An 8,992-nucleotide genomic window follows, 5' to 3' on the forward strand; every position below is an offset into this window, starting at 1 on the left:
AAAGGGGAAAGAGAAGGGAAAAAGTGGAAAGATAAAGGGGAGAGGTCACGAAAGCTATAAAAGAAAAGAGAGGGAGAAAAGGCGAAGAAAAAATGATCTTCCGGCGGCCGAGAGAGAGGGAGAAACCCGGCCGCCTTTTCCAACACATTACATTGATCTATGAGGATCTCCAGAGTTTTAAAAACTGCTGTTCTTCTTATTATTTATTCCTGATGGACTGCGGGCGCTCAAAAAAAGGTGATAGATACGGAACTTGTGAGAGACATTCGAAGCAGCGTTGTGGTTTCCTCAGGCAAAAGCCTTCACATACACACATATCCGCACATGTACTCTCGTGTGCGTGTGCGTGTGTGTGTGTGTGTGTGTGTGTGTGTGTGTGTGTGTGTGTGTGTGTGTGTGTGTGTCCGTGTGTGTGTGAGTGTCCGTGTGTGTGTGTGTGTCCGTGTGTGTGTGTGTGTGTCCGTGTGTACATGCTTTTCTTTCTACCATTTTTATGTATTATCCCCTCCCCCTCTCACTCGCGTATGGTTTCCTGGCCATCAGTCCGTCTGTCTGTCTTTGTGTAGGTGTGTTTATATAAGTATGTGTTGTTGTGTGTGACAAAATTGCCAATCTGCGCTGTATTACTTAAAGATGAAGTAGCGAAGGGCTACTGCTGATGATAATGACACAGGTAATGACCCTATTGATAAAATAATTATATCAATTAATAGTGGAATAAGTGTCAATATTTTTGCGATAATTCAGATAATGGAAATCGTAATGGAGATGATACTTTGCAATGGTTTTAATAATAACGTCAGTGACAATCAGGCAGTAATTGCAATGTCATTATCTTATGCTAAAAAAAAGAATGATTAATGATATACTAATAACGAAATGAAAAGGAAAGTATACTATTCTATATAATTGTAGATATATGATATGTACATCATATGCACAGTATATTATTTCATACTAACTATATTATCACGTGTGTTAACATAACATTATATAGAAAATAAAATTGCTATTACCGTTATTATAATTAATATAATTAACATAAATGCTATAATAGTTAAAATGAAAACTAAAATACTCTTAGGAAAAATATAATAGTACCCTCATGCTGAAAATATGAAAATATGAATAATAATGATGATGATGATAATGATTATGCTCATGATTACACAGCAGCAAAATCGAAACAAAAACGATAATGATAATGAATATAGCATTAATGATATTAAGAATAAAGGAAGGTGTAACAGCAATAATCATAACATTGCAAATACTAGTAATAATAAGATCAATTATAACAATTGCAATAACAATAACAGCAAAAACAGAGGAATACCAACATTAATAATGTTAATGACATTCTTGATAAACTATATTACTACTACTAATGATATGATAACAGTTATACCAAAGATAATAATGATAATAAAAAATAATAATGATAATAATAATAATAATAATAATAATAATAATGATGATAATGATGATAATCATGATAATAATGATAACAGTAATAATAATAATAATAATAATAATAATAATAACAATAATAACAATAATGATAATAATAATAATAACAATAATAATAATAATGTAACAACGTAGATAAAGGTACTAAATATAATCATAATAATAAACGTTATTTTATGATTCCCGTTACAATTGCGACTTTTCTCATTACTATTCCAACCATTGCATTGTTGAAAAGTTATCAGCTCCCCATTCATATTAATACTAACGCCCTTGACAGAATTCACAATGTTGGTTATAAAACAGTGCAACAATGATAATGACAGAGGTTACAAAATCAAGATGGACGACGATAATGATGATGATGATAATAATGATAATGATGATACTGATAATGATACTGATAATAATAATGATAATGATAATAATAATGATAATAATAATGATAATAATAATAATAATAATGATGATGATAATGATAATAATCACAGTAATATAAACAATAATAACATCACCAAATAAACACAACCATCTCTCCACACCCAACACCCTCCTTAAAAAAAAAAAAACGACCCCCCTCCCCCCCTCAAAAAAATATTCATCCAACAACCAAAAAACAGAAGATACCAACACCAAAAAAAAAACTCTCAGACTAAAAGGCGGTCGGAAGGAGATCCAACGCAACGAGACAGTGTTCGCTCGCCAGGGTTCTTAATGGCGTGACAGAGCTGGTAACAGTGTTTGCCAAGTCTGTTCAAACCGGTAGCCTGTTTATCGAGTGCTTGGGTTCGCTCGGGCGCCGGGTGCTTGCAAGACAGTTCGTCTAATTAAGGCAAACACTGTCCTATTGATTATTGCCTTCGTTTCAGAGGGGGGGTGAGGAGGATGAGGCGAGGGGTATGAGGTGTGAGGCATGAGGCAGAGAGGTGAGGGATAAGGGGAAGAGGGATGAAGGAAAGAGGGGTGAGGTGAGGTAGGGGTGAGGGGAAGAGGGAAAGAAAGGTGAGGAGATGAGGCACGATGGGTATGAGGAGTGAGGGGAAGAAGTATGAGAGATGATGGGCTGTAGGGTGAGTGAGGGCTGTCGGGTAGGTCGTAAAGAATGAGGGGTGGAAGGGGGGGGTTGTGGGGAGAAGGGGAATGTGAGGGGTGGGGTGAGAGGGGAAAGGAATGTGTGTGTGTGTGTGTGTGTGTGTGTGTGTGTGTGTGTGTGTGTGTGTGTGTGTGTGTGTGTGTGTGTGTGTGTGTGTGTGTGCGTGTGCGCTTGTGTGTGTACGTGCGTGCGCGGGTGAATATCTTGTGCTTGTGTGGATCCATACGTGCGTGTGTCTGTGTGCGCGCGAGCACACGTACATCCGCGTGCGTGTAGACGTGTGCGTATGTGCATGAGCGCTACATCTACGCTGCATCCGAAGGGAAATAATGTCAGGACCTCCCCGCCCCCCCCGATACTAAATCTTTCTTCATCTTTACAGGCACTAAGGGTGGCTGATCTACTTATAAGGGATCAGGGAGCCTTAAGCATCTTAGTTCTCTGAAAAAGTCTTGCTATTGTGGCATCTCAGACAAGCTCGTTTGACACCTGGTAGAATAACGTAGCTCCTCTTCATGAAAAAAACATTTGTTGCTATTTGAATAACAAATCTATTTCTCATCACTGATATTGCATATGTGGAGATTTTAAAAAAAATATATAGATATAGATACAATAAACAGAGTATAAACCAATAAATAAATAGAACCCAAGCGTAAACTTAACCGATAAAACCTCCTCTCTCTAATGCGTAACCCGGAAATAGCACCCAGGCTTTAACAAAACTCCAAGCTTCTCGAGACGCACAACAAACAAACGGAAGAGATATTTCGGCGCACCGAGAAGCCTCTCCCGCCATACTTACCGGTCGTTTGATTAGCGAGTGCCAAGTGAAGTAGATGAAGGTAAAGTTAGCTGGCACTGGCACGATGAAGTCAAGGGCATAGCTGTTGATCACTCCTTCCCTCACATAGTACAGCTCTGCCATCAGACCTACGAGGGAGAGAGAGAGCAAAGAGTTAAGCGTGGCACTACACACGGCTTGGTGGGGGTACTAGGCGCTCTCGTGGCACTCTCGACGGGAAAGCTAAGGTGTGGCTGAGGCACTAGAGTGTCTGGGGAGGTGGCACTCACACGAGTAGTGAAGATGGGTTGAGGAGAAATTCTCGAATATTCCGTGATGCTTTGTTCTGTTAATTTGCTGTTGTGAGAATACAATACCTGCAAACAGCCTTATGTATATGGAAACATTATCAACGGTGTAAGAAAATGGCAAGGCTTGCGATCTTTAATTAATTGTTAATCATCAATTCACACACACACACACACACACACACAGATACAAACGGAGATTTCGCCAAAACAGAATAAATAAAGACAAGTTGTTTCGGCATCAGAAGATATGAATATGCAAAAGCAAAATAATAATAAACCAAGGGGCAAATACCCTCCCTGACACACGAAATATGGGGCGTGGTGGCGGGCCCGCCCGCTCCGCTACACCACAGCGACGAGTCCACATATTCTCCCACATCACGTAATGCTGCGCTATACAATAGGGGGAAGGCTTGGGGTGTGGGCTGGCCTCTCCTTCTCCCTCTCCCCCCTCCTTCTTCTTCTCCTCTTCCTCTTCCTCCTCTTGTTCCTAACCCTCCTCCTCTTCCTCCCATTCCCCTCCCCCTCCTCCTTCTAACCCCACCTCCTCCGTAGTATCTCTTCCTCCTCCTCCCCCCTCTCCTCCTCCTTCTCTTCCCCCCTCTCCTCCTCCTTCTCTCCTTCTCCTTCCCCCTCCTCCTCCTCGTCCTGCCCGTTCTGTCTTCATGAGAGGCCACAGAGTGGGCGGAAGTGGGGGTGCGCATGCGTGTATGTTTGTATAAATACGTGGATTTACATGGGTATTCTATAATTACATATACATTTTCTAATGCTATTATACCACTTATTGGAACGATAATTACACACACAGACACACACACACACACACACACACACACACACACACACACACACACACACACAACACACCGCATATAGATAGATAGATTCATTCATATATATTTTTTTCAACAGGATGATCACGCCCTTTCTTGTCATCATCAACAAATCCGAACTATTTTACATGCATGAAATGACAAATTCCAGCACGGCAACCAATTCCAAAACGACCGAACACAAAATCCCAGCACTTGAACCCAACCACAAGAACAGGTTACTTGACAGAAATTAAATTATTATGAACACACAGACGCGCACCCTGGACACCACACACATTACGAAAAGGGTTTTACAATAAACTATTTTGTGATTACGAAAAGGGTCCTATAATAAACTATTTTGTGATGTACAGGTATCACTGCAATACCAGGAATCTCTAACAGTATGTGGGGATTATTTATCCACGAATGTTCCATTAGATCGTGCATTTGATATGAATCCAAATGTTTTATTATTATTATTATTTTTATTTTATTTTTTTTTTGCCTTGCTCTTGTGGTAATCTCTTTCATGCAAAAGGGTTTACGTGTTTTGTACGTTTGTTTGTCAGAATGTAAAACTTGTCACTATGATATTTCTGAAAGCTTCAAAATCAGGATGATATGATATTAAGATATGAAAAAAAATCATATCTATCACTGACTCATCACAATTTTTTTTTGGTAATATAAATAAATAAAACTATAAACGAGAATAGAAAGGGATGAAAGGAATACACTAAGGCATAGCGATCACTGAACCGTATTCATGTTGACAAATATATAACAGGTATGAAGAAGAATGAATATCTTCGCTATACAAGAGATGTATTTGACCAGTCTCGATTGTATCTTCGTCAGAAATGTATTCTCATTCATACCTTTAATAGCGATCACTCTCCCTCTCACTCCTCTCTCTCTCGTTTTCTCTCTTTCACTCTTTCTCCTCTCTCTCTCTTTTTCTCTCTTTCACTCTCTTTCTCCTCTCTCTCTCTCTCTCTCTCTCTCACTCTCTTTCTCCTCTCTCTCTCTCTCGTCTTCGTGTAACAAAGACAATAATGATGATGCAACTTATCTAAGTACGATTAGTGAATTTCAGACCACCACCACCGCCGACTTATCAACCTTCTAATCATCTTTATCACTAACTTGTCAATGATTTAATCATTATCACTACCAAGCCATCATTTATGATAGGATAATAATTGCCAACTTGTTAACTGCCTCTTCGCCTCAAAAAGAAAAAAAGAAAGAAAAAAAAAAAAAAAAAGTACTGATCAGAATTTCTTATCAAAGAAGAATTTATAATGTGCTTTTTCATTACTCTCTAACCCATGGAAGTTTATCTAATTTTACTCTTATCGAATTATAAATGGAGTTTGGTAAGTCTTTATCTTGTGCTTGTATATAATGGAAAACTGACACACGCACACGCACACACGTACACACACACACACACACCGCGCACGCGCACACACGTACACACACACACACACGCACGCACACACACACATGCGCGCAACTTTGAACATACATATGCAGTAGGTGATAAATATGTATGGCCGCAGCTAAATCACTTACATAACTGATCACTCGTCGACATACGAACGCTGTTTGTCAGGAAAAGTTAAAAAAAGAGTATTCAAATAGGGATTTTTTCCTTCTCTGTTTGATCTGCTTATCCATTTCTCAAATTCTCAAGTTCAGTGAGGAAACTATGAATTTGATCGATCACACGGGAGAGGAAGAGGAAGAGGAACAGGGAGAGGAAGAGAGAGAGAGAGAGAGAGAGAGAGAGAGAGAGAGAGAGAGAGAGAGAGAGAGAGAGAGAGAGAGAGAGAGAGGCATGTATAGACAAACAGACAGATGAACTGACAGAGGCACCGAGACGGAACAGGTGGAGATATCTATGTATATAAGGTACACAAAAAACTCCCGACAGAACATGGCGAAAGAGGCGAAATAAAACAAACAAACAAACACCAAAAGAGAGAGAGAGAGAGAGAGAGAGAGAGAGAGAGAGAGAGAGAGAGAGAGAGAGAGGAGGGAGTAAGAGAGGAGAGAGACGAGAGAGGGAGAGAGGGAGAGAGAGGGAGAGAGAGAGAGAGAGAAAAACAACAGCGAGAGGGAGAGAGAGGGAAGGGGGAGAGAGGGAAGGGGTAGGGAGAGAAAGACAGGGAGAGAGAAAGAAAAGAAAAGAAAAGAAAAAAAAAACGATAAGGGATAATTACACCGTAAACCACAAGAGAACCCCCCCCCCCCACCGCTGACGAGGGGAATAGGGAGGTGTCGAGCGAAGGAAAGTATTAATAAAATGCTTAATGGAAAAAAAACCCCACTCGCGTTGCGGTATCGTGCACGGGGAGATGGCGCGCTCAGGCCGGTCCTTAAGAGTGATGGTGCGGTGAGACAACTTATGAGATCAAAGGCGAGAAAAAGGGAGTGGGAGAGAAAAGGAGGGAGGGAGGGGGGGGAGGGAGGGAGGGAGGGAGGGAGGGAGGAAAGGAAGGAGGGAGGGAGGGAAGGAGAGAGGGAGGAGGAGGGAGGAGGAGAGGAGGGGGGGAGAGGGAGGGAGAGGAGAAGAGAGAGAGAGGGTGAGAGAGGTAGGAGAGGTAGGAGAGAGGAGAGAGGTAGGAGAGAGAGAAGAGAGAGAGAGAGAGAGAGAGAGAAGAGAGAGAGAGAGGAGAAAAGAGAAGGAGAGAAGAGAGAAGAGAGAGAGAGTGAGAGGAAGAGAGAGAGAGAGAGAGAGAGAGAGAAGAGAGAAGAGAGAGAGAGAGAGAGAGAGAGAGAGAGAGAGAGAGAGAGAGAGAGAGAGAGAGAGAAAGTTATATAGACAAACAAACAAACAGAGAAATCACACCCTTTTATCCTTTTAACTAAGAACATCCTTAAACAACAGATTTCTCACGGAAATGAAAGACATACAAGAATCGCACTCACGATGGCAAAGCACTAGGTGTATTGCACGTGGGGTATAGGAGTTTCAGACTGTGCGTTTTATTTCCCAATGGAGACCCTGCCCCCAGTGCCCTTGCGGATCAAGTAGTGTTTGGAAGGGAGGCAGACGTATACATAACTACGATGGAGGGGTTACCTAACGAAACAGAATTGAAAGAGAATGGCGAGAAGGAATGAAAACGTTGGAATTACAAACGGGGGGAAAAAATGCAATGGCATACGCAAAGAGGAAAAAATGAAAACACTGCAATTGCAAACGGAAAAGAAAAAAAAAAAAAAAATTCCAATTACTAACGCAAAAAAACAACAACACTGCAATAACAAACGCAAAATAAAAAAAACAAAATTGCAATTATTAACGCAATAAAAAACAAAAACGCTGCAATAACAAATGTAGAAAAAAATCAAAACACTGCAATTACAAACGCGAAAAAAATGCAATTACAAACGCAAAAGAAAGAAAGAAAAAAATCAATTACAAAACACACACACACACACATAAACTGCAATTTCAATGAAAGAAAAAAAAAAAAAAACACAGCAATTGCAAAGAAAAAGAAAAAGGCTTCAATTACAAAAAAAAAAAAAAAAAAATCTGCAATTGCGAACGCCGGTGATCAATATCGGAACCCGAGAATTGGCGGGAAACGGCGCCGAGGCTCGCGAGCGGCGGATCATTTTCGAAGCAGCTTCGATACGTTTCATAAACTGCGGCGCGGGAGGAGGGAGGGAGATTGATGGCGCGGCCGCGAGTAAGGATAAGATGGCTATTTGCATGATGGATGTCGGAAGCCGGAGGGAGTCGCGGAAGATCGAGGACCCACAACCGAAGTTTCGAAGAAGTTGCGTCATCTCCTTCAGCCTTTGCTTCCCGCCGCCGCCGTTCGATCGATCGATCTCAATGCCGCTTGCCTATTCGAAGGGCGTCTTGCATTGCCACTCTGAATGACGGACACGGAGGCAGGGGAGACAAATAAACAAACATATCAGACGCAACAACAGCAAAATCCGTATCGGAAGACAAACAAAAAACAAAACATGATCGGGAGACAAACAGTGAAACAAACCCAAAAACCAAAAACACGTATCGGAAAACAAAGAAAAGAAAAGAAAAGAAAAAAGAAAAAAAAAAGTGATCGGGGAAAAAACAAACAAAAAACAAAAAGTATCGCGAAAAACAAACAAACAAACAAAACGAAACATCAAAGCCCCTCCCACCCACACCCCCCCCCAAAAAAAAGAAAAAAACAAGAAAAGAAAAAAAAGAAGAGGGAAAAGCGTGCTGAGCTGCGTGTCCGAAGCTTCGCGGATCCGAAGCGAGGAGGCCCGTAATGGCGACAGGTGAAGGGAGGGGGAAAGGCTTTCATGGACGCCCCCTCCTTCTCCTCCTCCGCTGAAGGGGTTAGTCGCTCCTCCCACGCGTTATATGGTCATCCGGAGGGCGAGGGAAGGACGAGGGAGGAGGAGGAGAAGAGAGTAATGAAAAGGAAATACTTCTCGGCAGACGCTAGAAGTGTCATGAAAATGGCTGTCGTGAAAAGAGAGAGACAACACACGA

The 8,992-nt window shown here is 41.4% G+C and overlaps 1 protein-coding gene across 1 annotated transcript in view; it reads right to left on the minus strand.

Moving 5' to 3' along the window:
- Positions 1–3,488, minus strand: part of LOC119572904 (tyrosine-protein kinase RYK-like) — a 97,212-nt gene extending 93,724 nt beyond the window's left edge. Inside the window, exon 1 of the mRNA XM_037919854.1 lies at positions 3,369–3,488. The gene's annotated coding sequence lies outside the window, so the exon portion shown is untranslated. The remainder of the gene's footprint in view (positions 1–3,368) is intronic.
- Between the last annotated feature and the right edge of the window lie 5,504 nt (positions 3,489–8,992).

The sequence above is a fragment of the Penaeus monodon genome, chromosome 5 (assembly GCF_015228065.2).
Source record: "Penaeus monodon isolate SGIC_2016 chromosome 5, NSTDA_Pmon_1, whole genome shotgun sequence".
NCBI lineage: Eukaryota > Metazoa > Arthropoda > Malacostraca > Decapoda > Penaeidae > Penaeus > Penaeus monodon.